Source organism: Cryptomeria japonica, chromosome 8 (assembly GCF_030272615.1).
Source record: "Cryptomeria japonica chromosome 8, Sugi_1.0, whole genome shotgun sequence".
Classification (NCBI taxonomy): domain Eukaryota; kingdom Viridiplantae; phylum Streptophyta; class Pinopsida; order Cupressales; family Cupressaceae; genus Cryptomeria; species Cryptomeria japonica.
Window position 1 is genome coordinate 9,661,023 of NC_081412.1, and position 17,453 is coordinate 9,678,475.

Consider the following 17,453-nt stretch of genomic DNA (forward strand, 5'->3'; position numbering starts at 1 on the left):
AGGCCTGATAACGAACCCAAGTACAATGAAATCTCTATAAAGTGGAGAAAAGGTAAAAACCCTATGGGAACAAAACTCCTCTCCAAGAAGAGATGAAAGCTCAAGTGAAGGACTAACAAGCCTCCAAACAAGAATGTTCCACAAGATAGGAACAAAAGAATAGCATGAAGAATCATTGAAGCATGAAGAAGTTGCAAACTATGTCGTAGACTGACTATTATGATGCTGAAATAAGAACCTCCTTTGAAACAAAAGATGATCAGGATCAAGAAGACATGAATCTGCATGAGTTCCCTCAATGACATTACTCAAATCCAAATCAGAAAACACATGCAAAACATCTAGATCTCAAAGATACAGATGGCACAAGTACCAATAATTTGAAGAACTGATCAAATAAAAAAATGAAAGGTTGCCTCCAAAAAGAGGAATGCAAGAGTGTCCATATGGTAAGTATTCCATCTCACCAAAATGCATGGCTAACCAGGCACAACATTCGCCTAGTACATAGGAACAAATACTGAATACATAGCTCACTCCAACGCGAAACCAATGAAGCGTTAGCACCAATAGTAGAAAACCCCCCATAATGCTGACAAGGAAGAGGTGTGACAGGTACACTAAATCTGAAAGCCATATTGTAGTGCATGAAGAAGAACCAAGAACATATGACCATGCAGACATGAAAGTACAAGCAAATACAAAGGGTGTGAAAACCAAGGCACACACGCATGAGAAAGGTTTAAGGGAAAAACAAAGGAAAACATCAAACCCCCATGTCACTTTATATCTTAGTGCAGGTACAATAAGACACAAAACTGATGTACAAGATCCCATAATAGATGTGCAATATAGAGGCACTTTATCTTAGTGTGATTACAAAATCATAAGTGCTTACAATGAAATCTCATAATATAAAAAAGAAAAGACATAAGACTAGAAATACATGAAGAACAGTAAAAAATGAGTCACCCCATGCAAACAAGAAGTTTCCATGAGCTCATATGTCCAAGTAATTCACCAGAGTGTGAAAACACCAAAAAATGAATAAAATGTACTTGGAGTAAAATCTAGAAAAGTGCATGGATGGTTGTGAAGAGCTCTAAAATACCATCCCAACGCTGCTAGAATCACGAAAAAATGGGGAAACTGGTGAAAAGTTATGAGCTCGGGATTGAAAACAACACCTTTGACTTCAAATGGTTGTAGAATGTACCAGAAACAAAACAATAGGTGATGAAACCCATAAATCTAGAAAGTAGATGAAATCAGCTTTCCAATGATATCTCGTTTGCCAAAAAATGATATCGTATGCCCAAGTTATGGCCAAAAGAAAAAAACCCCCTCTTTTAGAGCACAAAGAGGGTCAAAAGAGGGCCATGTAGTAGTCCGTACTGCCGACGTCAACATGACCAGGATAACTTTAAGAAACCACCCCTTGGGCAAAAGTGTAAAATCCTGGCGAATTAGACATTATTTTTTGGAGGAAATTTTCATATTGATGGCAAAAAATATTTCAAATTTGGAAAAAAAATTAATTTGTATTGGCAATTTTTTTTTTAGGGTATGAAAATTCCATAAAATCCTGGCGAATAATTCATTATTGCGTGGGAAAAATATATAATGTAGGAGGCGAATATTTTTTCGTTAAAGGAAAATATATATAAGTGTATGGGCGAAAAGTTATACTCTGAAGGAAAAATTATTTAAGTGTATTAGCGATTTTTATCTACAATTTGAAAATTATTTAATTTTATTGGCTAATATTTCGTTATTTATAGAAAAATAAATATTTTATTGGCGATTTCATAAATTCATTGCCATTTTTCATTCTCTAATTAATGCAACATCACATCAAGTCTGGACTCTGCATGATGTATTGATAAGAACGACCTCATCGACACCTCACACGTACTTGAAATCCATCAATGATTTAAAATCATTCGATGATCGTAGATCAATGGCTGAAGTTTTATTTCGGCCCAAATTTCTGAAGAGAATGTCGATCTCCAAAAAGTCCCTAGAATGGAATTGGAGACATTAGACACGTATCAAATCTCATCCTAATTGAGTATCAACACGTATTAATGTCTTGTCACTGACATTCTCTAACTGCGATCCACTCAACACACACAACTTCCAATCTGGTAATTGGTAGTGGTTTACAGTTGTTTCCAATTTCTCACACTCGTGCATTTATGAGAAATATTTACTGAGAGATATTAAAGATTTATAAAAATTTAAAGGACAAAGGAATTAATACGGTTGGTGAAGGAATTGCTAGTATCAATAGCTATTTATAGATGATCTCCACTTCTTTCTTCTTCAATTCGCCTTTGGTAGATAAATTGTCGAAGCTGACAGTAGTTGAAATTCTGCCTCTGGTTTAGGTCTTTAAGCTGTATAATTTGGTATTCATATTTCTAAAGATGGACACTCCTATTCAATTGAGAAGCACATTTGAGGAGGACCAACGAGCCTTTTTGGGCTACATCAAAGACCCAACCCTCCAATCAATTTGTAAGGAGGTCGGGATGTTCACTAATGAGGTTGTGACGATAGTGTTGGGCTGAGAGTTTTTGAGAAATGATAATAGATACTGTGTTAACACGTACATTATGTCTCGGTTATTTGCATCTCTTTTGGATCTCGAAGGAGAAAAGGTGGATATGTTGATGTTGTTAAGGAGAGTGTTCAAAGAAGAATTCCTTGGGGACAATGTTACTATTGTCATCTTTGCAAAAGTAGGGGTGGGGATCCCTTGGGTGAGTGATTTACCCAAGCTTCTCTTCCCTGACCAAAATGTGGCCAGGTAACCTTTTCTTTTGAACATGAATGATGAGCAGTTGACACGACATAGGAAATGGGTGCGGATTGGTAGGGATTTAATCCAGAAATGGTTTCTCCTGGATGAATTTCAAGACTACAGATGGCTCGAAGAATTCTCAGAGCTTCTCATCTCTAAAGAATTCTACCTAGATGGAGGGTAAGATCCATTAGTAGAAATATGGCAAATAAATGATCAGGTGACTAAAAATTTTAGTCACGTCAAGTAAAAATGACCAAATTCTAGTCATTTTTTTCAACGCATCTATGAATGACTAAATAAATGACTATTTTGGTCATTGGTAACAAACAATTAAATAATTAGTCACACAAATAAAAAATGACTAAATAAATGACTAGTACTCCTCTATACTAAAATTTGATAATATCATCGACAATACGATATTAAAGTGGATAGTTAAAAAATATATTTTGAATTGGGAAATTATTGGTGAGAGTGGGGAGTAGAGTAGAGTGCAAAATTTGGTATAGGTAATTCGATGGGGGAGTGGGGAGTACCTATGTCACAAAGTTCGAGTTTGAGTTGGCATTCGACAACAATAAAATACAAATGAAATTCGGCAAGGAAAAAAAATTCGACAAAAAATTTATGATTAAATTTGCCTGATATAAATTTGATATATATATATATATATATATAAATATAAATATAAAATAATAAAAATAAAAAAAAATATTATATTAAAATTAAATATTTAAATAAATTGTAATAAACTAAAATTACAATTTAAATATTTGAATTTATCCAATTTTATAAATTAACAATAGATGAAATATTTAGAATATTAAGTTTTAATTTATCAAATATTAGTTTTTAAAATTTATTAAAAAAGGAAACAATTTAATAAATTATCATTAATTAAAAATTAAAACTATTTTAATTATCAGAAATAAAAAGTTAAAACTATTTTAATTGTTTAAATTAAAAATTATGACAAAACAATCATTTTTCATCAATAGGCGGGAAAGGGTAGAGGACGAGTGGAATTAATTTGCATGTTAAAACTATTTTAATTGTTTAAATTAAAAATTATGACAAAACAATCATTTTTCATCAATAGGCGGGAAAGGGTAGAGGACGGGTGGAATTAATTTGCATGTTTTTGTTAATTATTCCTCTACCAGAAAAAATTCAAACATATTCTCCAAAAAACAGTCCACCTTTGCAGATTGCCTTCATCACCAGACTTGAAGAAATTGCAGAGAATGGAACATGGGAAAGGACCAGGTTTGGGATGTGCGAATTGGTTTCCAAACCAATCCAGGTGTGTAAAATCTTTCCCTCCTTCATACGTTAGGGTTTACGACAATGTTTTATATCACCATATTTTTGGTTTGTATCCATTTTGTTGCTATACATTCAATCTAACAGCTATGAAAACATGACCTCTTCTAGACGACAACGCAATTATGACCTATATATACTTGCAAGCGCAGAGATTTTTAGATGATTTTTAATATTTTTAGGATTTTTAGTAGGTAGGATGCTTGCACAATGTTCTTATGAAATCTTTTGAAAACCTTGAATGCTATTTCTATATGTTATTGAAATCTATGTATTTGCCTCCATGAAAATATACAAGGTCATGTAGATATACATGTTTTATCATATATATTTTCTAGGTAAAAATATAAAGAATTTGTACTAATCCTTGTTTTTTGCTCAAATTTAACGACATTTTATACAAAAATTTGCATACATAAGATAATGAATTCAAGTAGACAAAAAAACCACAACAAAATGCCAATATTATTGATGTTCATTAAAGGAATTCAACATACAAATTAGATATCTCCAAAGTAGATAGGGTTAGATTCAACTCTTATCATGTAAAAAGAACCCCCTCAAATGCCTCAAAATCGGGATATCTAGGCTTCAATCTATCACTTGGACATTTACAAACTCATTTAGGGTATTGAACTGATGATTGACCCTTGTAGTTTGTTTGAGAACACCCTCTTTTCAGGTCTTTAATCTAATATATGTGTTCTAAGTTCAACTTCTCCTTGTAGCTTTGTCCCTAGGTCTACAAACTGACATTATCTCTCTTGAGGTTTGCTATACTTTTGTGGCAAGTTTGAGAACCTTTGCTACTGTTATCATTTGACCCATCAATGTGTTTTACATTCATACCATCCTTTACTAAAACTTCACAAACCCCTCCCCTCTATTATTTGGCTCTTTGATTATGTCTATCTTTGTTGACCTTGAAAATTCTTGAATGCATTGTATTGCTCTTGAGACTACTCTAAGGTAATGTGAACAATGAGCCATGAGGACTATATTTTAAGCATTGGGTGCTCTCAATATGGTGGATGCTTTATTTCTTATTGCTCCTAACAATAAACTCATGGATTGTGCTTAGGGTAATGTCACTGTTGTAAATTTATATCCATGCATATGATCCTTCCTTGTAGTAAGTTTGTCTTCTTTAGAAAACCTTGTGTTATTACTACATGAAGATCTACTTATACCTGTTTTGAGGATGCTTTTTATCTCTATTGTCCTTGACTTTGACTCCTCAAGGTCTTGTTACCTATTTTTGGTTTTAGGGCCAAAAATGGGTTTACACAAGTCTTAAGTCTTTAAAAGAGTTTATTACAAGAAAGTGAAAGGGGAAAAAATAGAAAGGAAATGGTCATTTCAAGTTACAAAAGGGCTCTTGTATTTTGTAAGAGTTTCATAAGTCAAGAAATTAAATTAGTTTTTTTCCACATCCAAGCTTTTCTGAAGTCTTGACCAAAAGTCATAATTCAAATGCATTGGAGGTAAGAAAAGTAAAGAGAAGTGGAGTCCGACTAGGGTTATATCTCCTATTTTCAAACACTTTTCAACTTCAATGGAGGCTACATGCAGTAAATGGATTTTTGAAGTTGTAGAAAGGTTTCGGGAATGCACAAACCTAGCCAAGGACAACTTTCAGGCATGTGGAGATTGATGGAAAAATGGATCTGTAAGTTTACTATGCCTCATTCCTTGATTCCCAAAGATTAAGAATTGATGTAAGGCATAGATAAGTGAAGATCATGCATGAAGTTAAAACAATGACTTTATTTTTATTCACCATGAGTTTTCAAGGAGATTCTAGTGTATGGTGTTTTGAAATACCATCATGCTTCTTATTTTTCCGTAATAGCAGTGTCTTTTCCCTTTTTGTCTCATCAATCATGATTTGAGATTCTGTGAATGTATACTGTTTCTGGCTTCTTCAAATAGAAACAAAACCAGTGAATGAATCGATCAAGGAATAATGATGTTTCTAGCCACAATCACAAGCAATATAACATTCCAAGGGCAGATTCAATAGGCCATGTACAGTCCTAGATAGTCATAACAGTATAAGGTTTTGAGGAAGAAGCTCAAACAGTCCAGGTAGAATGACAACGATTTTGATCCTTTGGGCATGTCAATGGTTTTTGCATTCAAAGGGTAAAGGTCTTAGCTTTGACTAGAGAAGTAAAGCTTTTGATGATTATATGGAGCTTTAAGATTGTGTATAATATAGCAGATATCTTATCAACAGTGATAAAGAATTTTGATAAGGTCCATAAAAGGTGTCTGCAAAACCTTCATAATCCATGCCCAAAGTATTACTATATACATCAAGCATTCAAAGCTACAAAGATGGATCAATAACAGTAGATGATGTCTCACAACAAGCATTAGTCCTAAGTCACAAAATGGGAACAAGAAGATATTCTTCATTACAGTCAAAAGGTTTTATTGTTATTGAAAGCAAGCAACATAGTAGTCTTTCTTTCCAAAGACACTATGACTGACAAAAGGTATCTATAGGGAGTCTAAGCTTTTACCAGCTCATCAATGATATGTAACTATAGCAGAACTTAATGTAAGTTATTAGTTCTTTTAGACACCCAAATCTATCCACTTAATTAAATGAATACTTTGTATTTATTTGATTATTTAACTACCAATCAACAATTAATTAAATTAATTCATCTTAACTCTCTTCTCCTATTAATTAAAAAAATTATTTTGTTTATTTGATTTAATTCACTTAACCAAATTCAAACCATTAATTAAATAAAAAATCATATTTGTTTAATTAAATCTTCTCTCACATTTAAATTAATATATATTTAAATCCCCCAAAATCCCATCTCTCACATTTAAATAAATTAACATTTATTTAAATCACCTTTATCCTCCACCCACTTGCATTTTCCTACAAACGCAAGTTGCACAACTATTTTAAATAAATAAATTATTTATTTAAAATCCTATTTATCCTCACCCACTTGAAACCTTTAATGGCTTCCCTTAAAGTCTTCAAACTTAATGACTTCCTTCTAGAGTCTTCTCAAGCCTTTAATGGTTTCTCTTAAAGTCTTCAAACTTAATGGCTTCCTTCTAGAGTCTTCTCAAATCTTTAATGATTTCCCTTAAATTTTTAAAACTTAATGGCTTCTTTCTAGAGTCTTATTAAGCCTTTAATGGTTTCCCTCAAAGTCTTCAAACATTTAATGTTTTATCCCCCTTTTTTCTCATTTAAATAAATTAAGATTTATTTAAATAAAAACCAAAATTCACATTCACATTTAAATAAATTAATATTTATTTAAATATCTATCCAAATGAAAATTGCACCATTTAATTGAAATAAATGATTTTATTTTAATTAAAAATCTCAAAATTCCTCCCACTTGCATTCTCCTACAAAATCCACTTGCATGCCTAAATCCCTTCTAGATTCTTCTAACTCCTTCCAATTAGCCTCATCATATCCTAATCATTGTCACATTCCTAAATAAAAGGAAGTCACTTGTCAAAAACCTCCAAAGTCTTCAGTAACCATTAAAGGTTTTATGTCTTCAAATGGTTAACCTCTAAAGTCTTCCAAACCATTAAAGGCTCTTACATAACCATTTATGGTTAACTCACCTTTTACCTTTGGTTAGAGACTTTCCTCTAACTTAACCATCCTTTTGACTCATGGGTCTCTTCAAAACATTTATTTCTTTGACTAAGGTAACTATTTAACCCTTGTACATTCATTTATCCCTTGGATAAAAGGAATATCCATTAACCTAACCCTAACCCAACCCCCTAAGGTAACCATCATGTCCCCTCAAGAATTTAATGCTCCTTAACTCTCCTCTCAAGCCTCCTCATGGTGACAGTTGTCAACATAGGATTGGGTTGAAAGTGTCACATGGATTGAATATCTTTCAATCCTAACCCTTGTTAAGATTGTTCAATCTTAACCCTTCATTTCCCCATTTCTTCTATAAATACCCTTCTCCTCAAGCAAAGGAGGAAGCATTAGAGTATTGTTGTTATACTGGTATTAGCATAGATCTTTCTCATAGAATCACTATCTCCACTTGCATAGTATTTGTTTATCATATCCAACCATCTTAAATCTCCATATGGCATCCATGGCAAGTGCTAAAAGCAGAAAGCTACACTCATTTGGGACTTGGAGAGGGGAGAAACAAGGGAGAAGCATCAAAAGGCATCATGGAAGCATCTTAGGGAGGCTCTTCTCCTTTCTTTTGTTTTTTTTTATGGTTGAATCTAACTTATTAACATTGAACTTTGTTGTTGCCTTGTCCCCATTTCCACAACATCAGTTCTCAGTCACAAAGCAAACCTACTAGCAATATACATAGTGAGCAGCATCTTTCGAAGTGCATATAGGGAGAAGGGAAGTCAATCCACAGTCCCAAATAAGGATAGTGCAGGAAGCACAGAATGCCAAGGAGCCACAATCACTGTTTGATAGTGAAAAATGTCAAGAATAGTGCCTTGTAACAACATATATGTAGTCACATACTTTCTAAAAATAGAAAAGGATGAGTTGTAGGTCATAACCATAGAAATTAGACCAATGGAAAAGTTATCAAATGACAGTCAACAACATGGAGGTGATAATCATAATGTAGCAGCCATGAAAAGGATCACTGTCATTATAGTAGTGCTATCAGTCTTCAAGAAAGATTATTAGAGAAAGCATTGAAGGAAAGGAGCATAGAGATATAGTGAGAAGACTCTTAATTCATTGTCATTAAAGAAGGCTTCAAAATCTCATAATTCAGTACCTAGGTCATCAAACATTCATATTTGCAGTCAAGTGTTTTTGACATAGAATAGAGGTTTAGAAGGCAAAGAAAGAGAAACTTGTCCATGCAATGATAGTATCTCCAAACATGGGTAAATATTTAGGTCTGAGACCATTATAGTAGCAACAAAATAAGGTATACACAGTCACAATCATAGGTATGAGTAGTCAAAAGACTAAAAACACAATCATTATTTATCAGCCAAGGGAAAAGAAGCCATCATTTGAGCAGTAAAAAGGGGGTAATAGTGCCTATAATATGTGAAGTGATGAAGAGAAATTGTAGAAAATACAATGACAAATGAGTAGATCACTATTATTTTGTAGTTGTACAAGGGATCACAGAGAAATATGAGGATTTATACTAATGAACTTTAAGGAGTTGTAAGTATAGGAAGCATAATCCAAAAGTGGAGATTGCACAATCATCTCATGAACCAAAAAATAGTCCTATAAAAGAAAATAAGGGCACAAATGATAAAGTACAATCACAACCCTAAAGCAGTATGATAGCTTATGTAGTAGTCATTACCGACTCTGAACACACTCAATGGCAATCACGAAGAAATGGTGTAGGTTAGAATCCTTGAAGAAATGCTGAAATAGGTTGTCAAGAATATCAAGTATGCAATATAGGAGTCCCCAACATATAGTGGAAGCAAATTGGGAAAAAGAAAGAAGCCTTGGTGAGCCAGAGACCAATAGAGAAATATTCTAACAACCTTTATAAATGATCAAAGGATGCAACATGCATATGATAGAGCACCAAGCAAAGAAATAATAGTATTCATGACAAGGGTGGTTGAAGAATATTGGCCCAATACACAAAGAAGATATGGTTGCATGAAAACACATTTCAAATGCAATTGTTGCAGCCCAAAGTGCATTCAAACCCTAAGAGCTGCATTAGAAATTATAACTCAGGGTAGTAGTGGCCATGAGGAAGAGAAAGTCACAGTAATCACAAAACAATGACAAGGTTTGGACTGTGACAGTCATGAGTAGATAGAGATATGTAAAATACAAAGTCATCAAAAGCCTCAAAGCTTACAACTGAGAATAGTCAAATATATTCTTCATAACACTAGGAGAAGACCCAAGAATATCTCAGTCAAGGGCCTTAGGATATTGCTTCAACTCCATAATGAAGGATTGTAGAACTATTGACTTCTCAAAGGGATTATTCCATTTATCAAGAGTAATGCAGTCCATGAAGAAAGAATGGCAAAGATTAAACTTATGACAAAATTCAAATCCAAAGACACAAAGCAAAGAAGATTCAAAGTCAAATGCAAAGGTTCCATTGCTTTGATCACAAGGCTATGTAGTTTTATCTCCAAGGCGAGGGTATAAGGCATTAAAACAACAATCAAGACAAAGACAAAGTCTTGTCTAAACTTAATAAGCCAACAACATGTAGATGACAATGACAAGCCTTCTCTACATATCTAAGGAAATAGATTGTGATAAAGTTGTCATAACATCAAAGTACAAAGATCTGAGAAATTGTTCAACAAATAAAGAATGCAGCCTCATGATGCAAATTATAAAGCAGCTATCACAATCATTTCACTAAGATAAATAGCCTTTTAGATTGTATAGCTTCATCTCCCAAAGAGAGAATACAATAAAAGATGATCAAGAGGAGACTTCATTGAATAGAATCAAGTGCAACATCATATCAATCATGGAATCTAGAGTGTACAATAGTCTAAAGATGTCAATCATCATCCATTAATGAAAATATCAGTTCAAGGTTAAAAAAAAAGTGGATTTAAGAGACAAATACCACAGTTCACTATTAGAGAAAAATTTCTAATGGGTTGAGCATTAATCAAGGAGGGTTTTGACGATACAAATAACCACTTTGGGGTAGTTTCAATCCCTATTTTGTATACATGTCTAACAAAATGGATACATGATATGCTAAAAATTATGAGGAGGTTGATGGGAGACATGAAGAATGACAAAGACTATAGGTGTGTACATGGCTAAATTGAAACCCACAAAAGATATACCTCCCCAAAGATGTTGTCTGGGATCTTTCAATTAGCCAGTCTTGTTGTTAAAGATTGATCATACAACCTAAAGTATAAGAGTGTTCAATTCTTCTTTACATGAAGTGAAATGTCCATCCCACCAGCCACAATGATTAATCCCAAAAATAATTAGAATAATAGAGGGGCAATCATTGATATATACTGTAGACACATAAATCTGTCTACTTAATTAAATTAATATTTAATTAATTCATCTTAACCCTCTTCTCCTATTAATTAAATAACTTATTCAATTTATTTGATTTAATTCACTTAACCAAATTCAGACCATTAATTAAATAAATAAATCATATTTGTTTAATTAAATCTTCTCTCACATTTAAATAAATTAATATTTATTTAAATCCCCCAAAATCCCATCTCTCACATTTAAATAAATTAACATTTATTTAAATCACCTTTATCCTCCACCCACTTGCATTTTCCTACAAATGCAAGTTGCACAACTATTTTAAATAAATAAATTATTTATTTAAAATCCTATTTATCCTCACCCACTTGAAACTTTTAATGGTTTCCCTTAAAGTCTTCAAACTTAATGGCTTCCTTCTAGAGTCTTCTCAAGCCTTTAATGGTTTCCCTTAAAGTCTTCAAACTCAATGTCTTCCTTCTAAAGTCTTATTAAGCCTTTAATTGTTTCCCTCAAAGTCTTCAAACTCAATGGCTTCAGTCTTCTTAATCCTTTAATGGTTTCCCTCAAAGTCTTCAAACATTTAATGTTTTATCTTCCTTTTTCTCATGTAAATAAATTAAGATTTATTTAAATAAAATCCAAAATTCACATTCACATTTAAATAAATTAATATTTATTTCTTCTAACTCCTTCTAATTAGCCTAATCCTATCCTAATCATTGTCACATTCCTAAATAAAATGAAGTCACTTCTCAAAAACCTCCAAAGTCTTCAATAACCATTAAAGGCTTTATGTCTTCAAATAGTTAACCTCTAAAGTCTTCCAAACCATTAAAGGCTCTTACATAACCATTTATGGTTAACTCACCTTTTACCTTTGGTTAGAGACTTTCCTCTAACTTAACCATCCTTTTGACTCATGGGTCTCTTCAAAGAATTTATTTCTTTGCCTAAGGTAACCATTTATCCCTTGTACCTTCATTTTTCCCTTGGATAAAAGGAATATCCATTAACCTAACCCTATCTCAACCCCCTAGGGTAGCCATCATGTCCCCTCAAGCATTTAATGCTCCTTATCTCTCCTCTCAAGCCCCCTCATGGTGACACTTGTCAACATGGGATTGGGTTGAAAGTGTCACATGGATTGAATATCTTTCAATCCCAACCCTTGTTAAGATTGCTCAATCTTAACCCTTCATTTCCCCATTTCTTCTATAAATAGAACCCTTCTCCTCCAACAAAGAAGGAAGCATTAGAGTATTGTTGTTATACTGGTATTAGCATAGAGATTTTTGATAACCTCACTATCTATACTTGCATAGCATTTGTTTATCATATTCAACCATCTTGAATCTCCATATGGCATCCATGGCTAGTGCTAAAAGCTGAGAGCTACACTCATGTGGAACTTGGAGGGGAGAGGAACAAAGGAGGAGCAACTATGAGCATCTTGGTTAGCATTTGGAGGAGCATAGTTTATTTATTCTATGTTTGTATGCTTTTTTATTTCAATATCTGTCTTGATATGCTTGTTTAGAATAACCCTTGGTTGCTAACATTAATGTTTGCTTCTTGTGTTCTTGTGTGTGTTGCCATCAAACCAGATTTTTTAATCCTTTTTGCAGAGCACCATATACAAAAGTTAGAGAAATTATAATACCTAGTTACATGACAAAATAGTTGTAGGTAGCCAAATCTAGAACAACATTAAAGGTTGAGTTATCATGTAGTGCCACAATTACAACAAATTGCAATAAAGTTGTAGTCCCACATGTAAAAAAAAGACATCACAAAGAAGTTAATGATACCTCTGAATATTGACCATACATTAATCTAATTTTATTACAAGCATGTGAACATAAGTGTCAAGTGAAACATAGTAACTAGGTTCAAAGTCCCTATTGAGATATTACAACTTACCATGGAGACTAAAATTTAATTGGTTCCTTAGTTGAAATCTTCTTTGATTGCCAACTTTTTTTTATTCCTTTCTTAGTAATACAAACTTGTCTTAAATTTTTTTCTTTTAGCATATCTTTTATTATTGTCAAATCATCATTTTTGGTGGGCCTATCTTTTATTATTATCAAATCATCAATTTTAATTCTTTTGTTATCCTTATGTTGACTTGTTGATTGTAGCAATGTGAAATTTCTTCATTTTCTTGTCCATATTGCGACACTTTCATATTTTTTTGACCCATAATTAGATCTTTGTTCTGAACATGTATAAACGATATTATCAACAATATATAACTTATCATAAATATGCACAAGTATTTCCAGAACATGTATAAATAGTATTAACAACAACAAAACCTTTCATAAATATGCAAAAGTATGTCTGGAACATATTTAAATAATATTAACAATAGCATAACTTGTCATAAATATGCAAAAGTATATGTATAGTGACATTATGTTATATTGAATAATTGTATTCAACGGTATTTTAATATGGAGAATATAGATATAAACATTGTTACTATGTGTAGTCACATAAATCTGTCCACTTAATTAAATGAATATTTACTATTTATTTGATTATTTAACCATCAATAATCAGTTAATTAAATTAATATTTAATTAATTCATCCTCAACCCTTCTCCTATTTATTAAATAAATTATTCAATTTATTTAAATTAATTCATTAAACTAACCTCTAAACCAATTAAATAAATAAATCATATTTATTTAATTTAACCACTTTCCTCTTTTAAATAAATAATTAAAACATTTATCTAAAATCTCTAAATTACCCCCCCACTTACATTCTCCTACAAATGCAAGTTGCAACCACAATTGAAATAAATTAATTTGATTTTAATTTAAATCCTATTTTTCCTCACCCACCAAACCCACTTGCAATCCTAAATCCCCTTCTAGACTCTTCTAACCACTTTTTAAATTCTTCTAACCACTCCTAACTAGCCTAATTCCATCCCCTAATTATTGTCACATTCCTAAGCAACTTGAAGTCACTTCTCAAAGCCTCCAAAGTCTTTGAAAAATATTTAATGCTTTATGTGTTCAACAAGCTAACCCCTAAAGTCTTCCAAACCACTAATGGCTTTTACATGACCATTAATGGCTCTTACATAACCATTTATGGTTAACTCAACTCACCCACATGATTAGAGACTTTCCCTCTAACTCAACCTCCATTGAACTCATGGGTCTCTTCAAGCATTCATTGCTTTGACCATGGTTATCCTCACTAACTCTTGCACAAGAGTTTATCCATTGGATAAAGGCATTATTCATTCAACTCAAGCCTAACCTTACCTCCCAAACTAACCTTCATGTCATCTCAAGCATTTAATTCTTCTTCTCTCTCTTCTCAAGCCATCTCATGTTGACATTTGTCATCTTGGGATTGAGTAGAATGTCTTTACATGGATCACAAACCCCTCAATCCTGACCCTTGCTAAGATTACTCAATCTTGGCCATCCATTTCTCCATTTTACCTATAAATAGAGCTCACATTCCTCATTTTCAAACACTCAAGCATCCTCAAGCATCATCTAGCCATAATCCAGAAATCTTGTATGCATCTAAGTTATAGTGAAATTTGAGAGAGCATTTAGGAACATTTGTCTTTTGTTATTTTGCTTAAAATTAACATTAGATAATTAAATAATCCCTCATATTTAGCTTGTTTTACACTTGCATTGGCATAATTAATCATTTTCAATTTTGAATCTCCATAAGACATCCAAAATAGTGCAAAAAGCTACTGAGAGATACACTCATTTAGAACTTGGAGAGGAGAGGAACAAGGGAGGAGTAGCTACAAGAATGTTGGAGGGCATTTGGGGATGTTTCATTGCATTCCTTCATTTTGTTAAGCTTTCCATTTTATGTTTGGTATCTCTCTTGATATGCTTGCTTAGGATAGTCTTTTATTTATGATTTCTGACACACACTAATGTTTTAATTGCTCCTTCTGTTTGTGTGTCTTCCTAACATCTTTTTTTACCGAGCATCATTTGGTGAACCCGACGTAAATCGAACATGCAACCTTCTAATCGATTTGGATAAACTACTAACATTTTTTATTTTTATTGACACACAGGTCACACTTTAGCACTATTGAATATGCTCTAGTGCCTTCGAAAGTTGGTGATTTAGCACTATTGTTCACCAAAATAGTGCCATTGTCTTCCAAATGGTGCTATTGTCCTTCTTATAGCGCTACTGACCATTAAATTAAATAGCACTCTTGTACCTAGTTTTAGCGCTTTTGCGCTCTTTGTTTGACATAATTTTATTCGGTTTGACAGAGTCTTTTAGCGCGTTTATCTTTCTTGTAGTGTGTTTGTATTTAGTTTAGCACTTCTGTCATTAATATAGCGCTTTCGTGTTAAATAGTGCTTCTATTTTTACATAGAGTGGCGCTATTGTATAGAGAGTTGTAAAATCCTTTTTGTAACCAAAAAATAAAAAACATTTAGGCTTGTAGAAGCCCACCAAAAATCCCTTTTTCACTGACCGATTGCTTTTTTGTGCAGGTTTTTGACTAACCCCATTGTAGGATTTTTAAGAGTTAGATTAGGAAGCAAAAATTGTTTTTTACTTTGTATTTTAAAGTTGGGTTTAAAATGAATTCACTTTCTATTTTGGCTTAAAATAATTAACTTCTCATTTCCTTTTGGGTCCTAAAATGAATCACATCTTTTAAAATTTGGGTTTAAAGGGAATCTCACTTATCAAAATAAAAAGAACCACAAACTCAAACCCAACAAATTTGCTTTTTTTCTTGCAAGTTAGGATTCATTTCATTTTGGGTTTTAAAACAAGACAAAACAAATTATATTTCTTGCATCAAGCTAAAATTCACAATCAACACTTCATTTTTGCAAAGGTAAAAAGAACAAACAATTTGTCCCTTCAAGTTCCAAAATCAATTTCATTTTAAAACGTGCTTCAAATTCAGTTGACCAGGATTTCGTTTTTATAGCTTAAACAACATTTTTCCTTGAGATTAAAAAGAACACCATGATTGTTGGAGAAACATCTCCAAGTAGCATTTAGATCACATTGCAATTAAAAATTAGTCAAAAAGAACAAGTGTTTTCAATGATTGGCATGCTTGTGCAAAGTCTGTTGAGTGGTCCTACTTCTAACACACACTATCCTCTCCCTTGGCTTTTGTGGTCCTAGGTGCAAGAGAAAAGTGTTAGTAACACTCGAAATTTTATCTTTTTAAGAGAGACCTTCCAAGAGACACATCACTCTTGGGAACAACCTCGCGCGGTAAATCCTTCGAGCTGCTATAGAAATTAGGTGTGAGCAAAAGTTGTAGCCTTGGGTATAGTTGTTCCTACACTGTAAGTTGCCGAAAGGACATATGGGCCCCACCAAAAGTTACAAGGCTCTTAGGTGAGTCACTCCAGAATGAACTTATATCAAAAAACATCGAACATTACTAGACACCTTTTTATATAGAAGCTCACCCATTCTATTGATTGAGGATATTTGCGAAAAAGTTTAGTGCAAGAGCATAGATGGTTTTTCTCCCAAGATACTCACCATACATATTTCCTTGAGTAGAAATAGGGCTTTTTGAAAGGCTACTTGTAGCTTGATAAAAGTGGTGACTCCCCCATCATAGGGATCATCTATCTGTTATTCTCATGCAAGACTTAATATATCACATCCTTACCTGCCATGGTGGGATTCATAGGGTATGTAGTACCAAAGTTGAAGAAATATCAAGATGTGGGCTGAAAATATCGCAACTGGCCAATTGACCTTAGGGATAAAAAGTGCTTGACTTGTCTTCATATTGTGTTAGACCAATACAAATTTGAGCCAACTTCAGGCTTTGGGAAAATCTAAAATACACTTGTAAAAAGGGTCCAAGTTCATGATTGGGTTGATCTAGACCCACACCTATTGTGCCTTTCATAAGGCAAAGAGTATTTTGCTTATGTGCTTGCTGTGTTTTTCTTGTCAAAGAAGTTCAAAACAAATCAAAAACCAAGTATTCATCCAACAATTTTCCATCAACATTTGACCAACAAACAAACAAACAAAAACAAAGTGCAACGAGATATCCAAATATATGACCATCACTTAGATTTTGAGAAAGAGGAATCTTCATCAACATATCAACTTGAAGAAAAGACCATTAAGTTCAAAGAGTTTTATCAAAAGAAGGAATTTTTTCTATATCAATAGACAATTTTTTCTCTTACGTAGAGCCTTCTTGCATTATATGCACTTATATATTCAAGGCAAAACCAACGAATTCGACAAAGAGCCTTTAAGAAATAGAGCTTTTATGCAATACAGAGCTTTTGGTTATCACAAAAATAAAGGGGGTA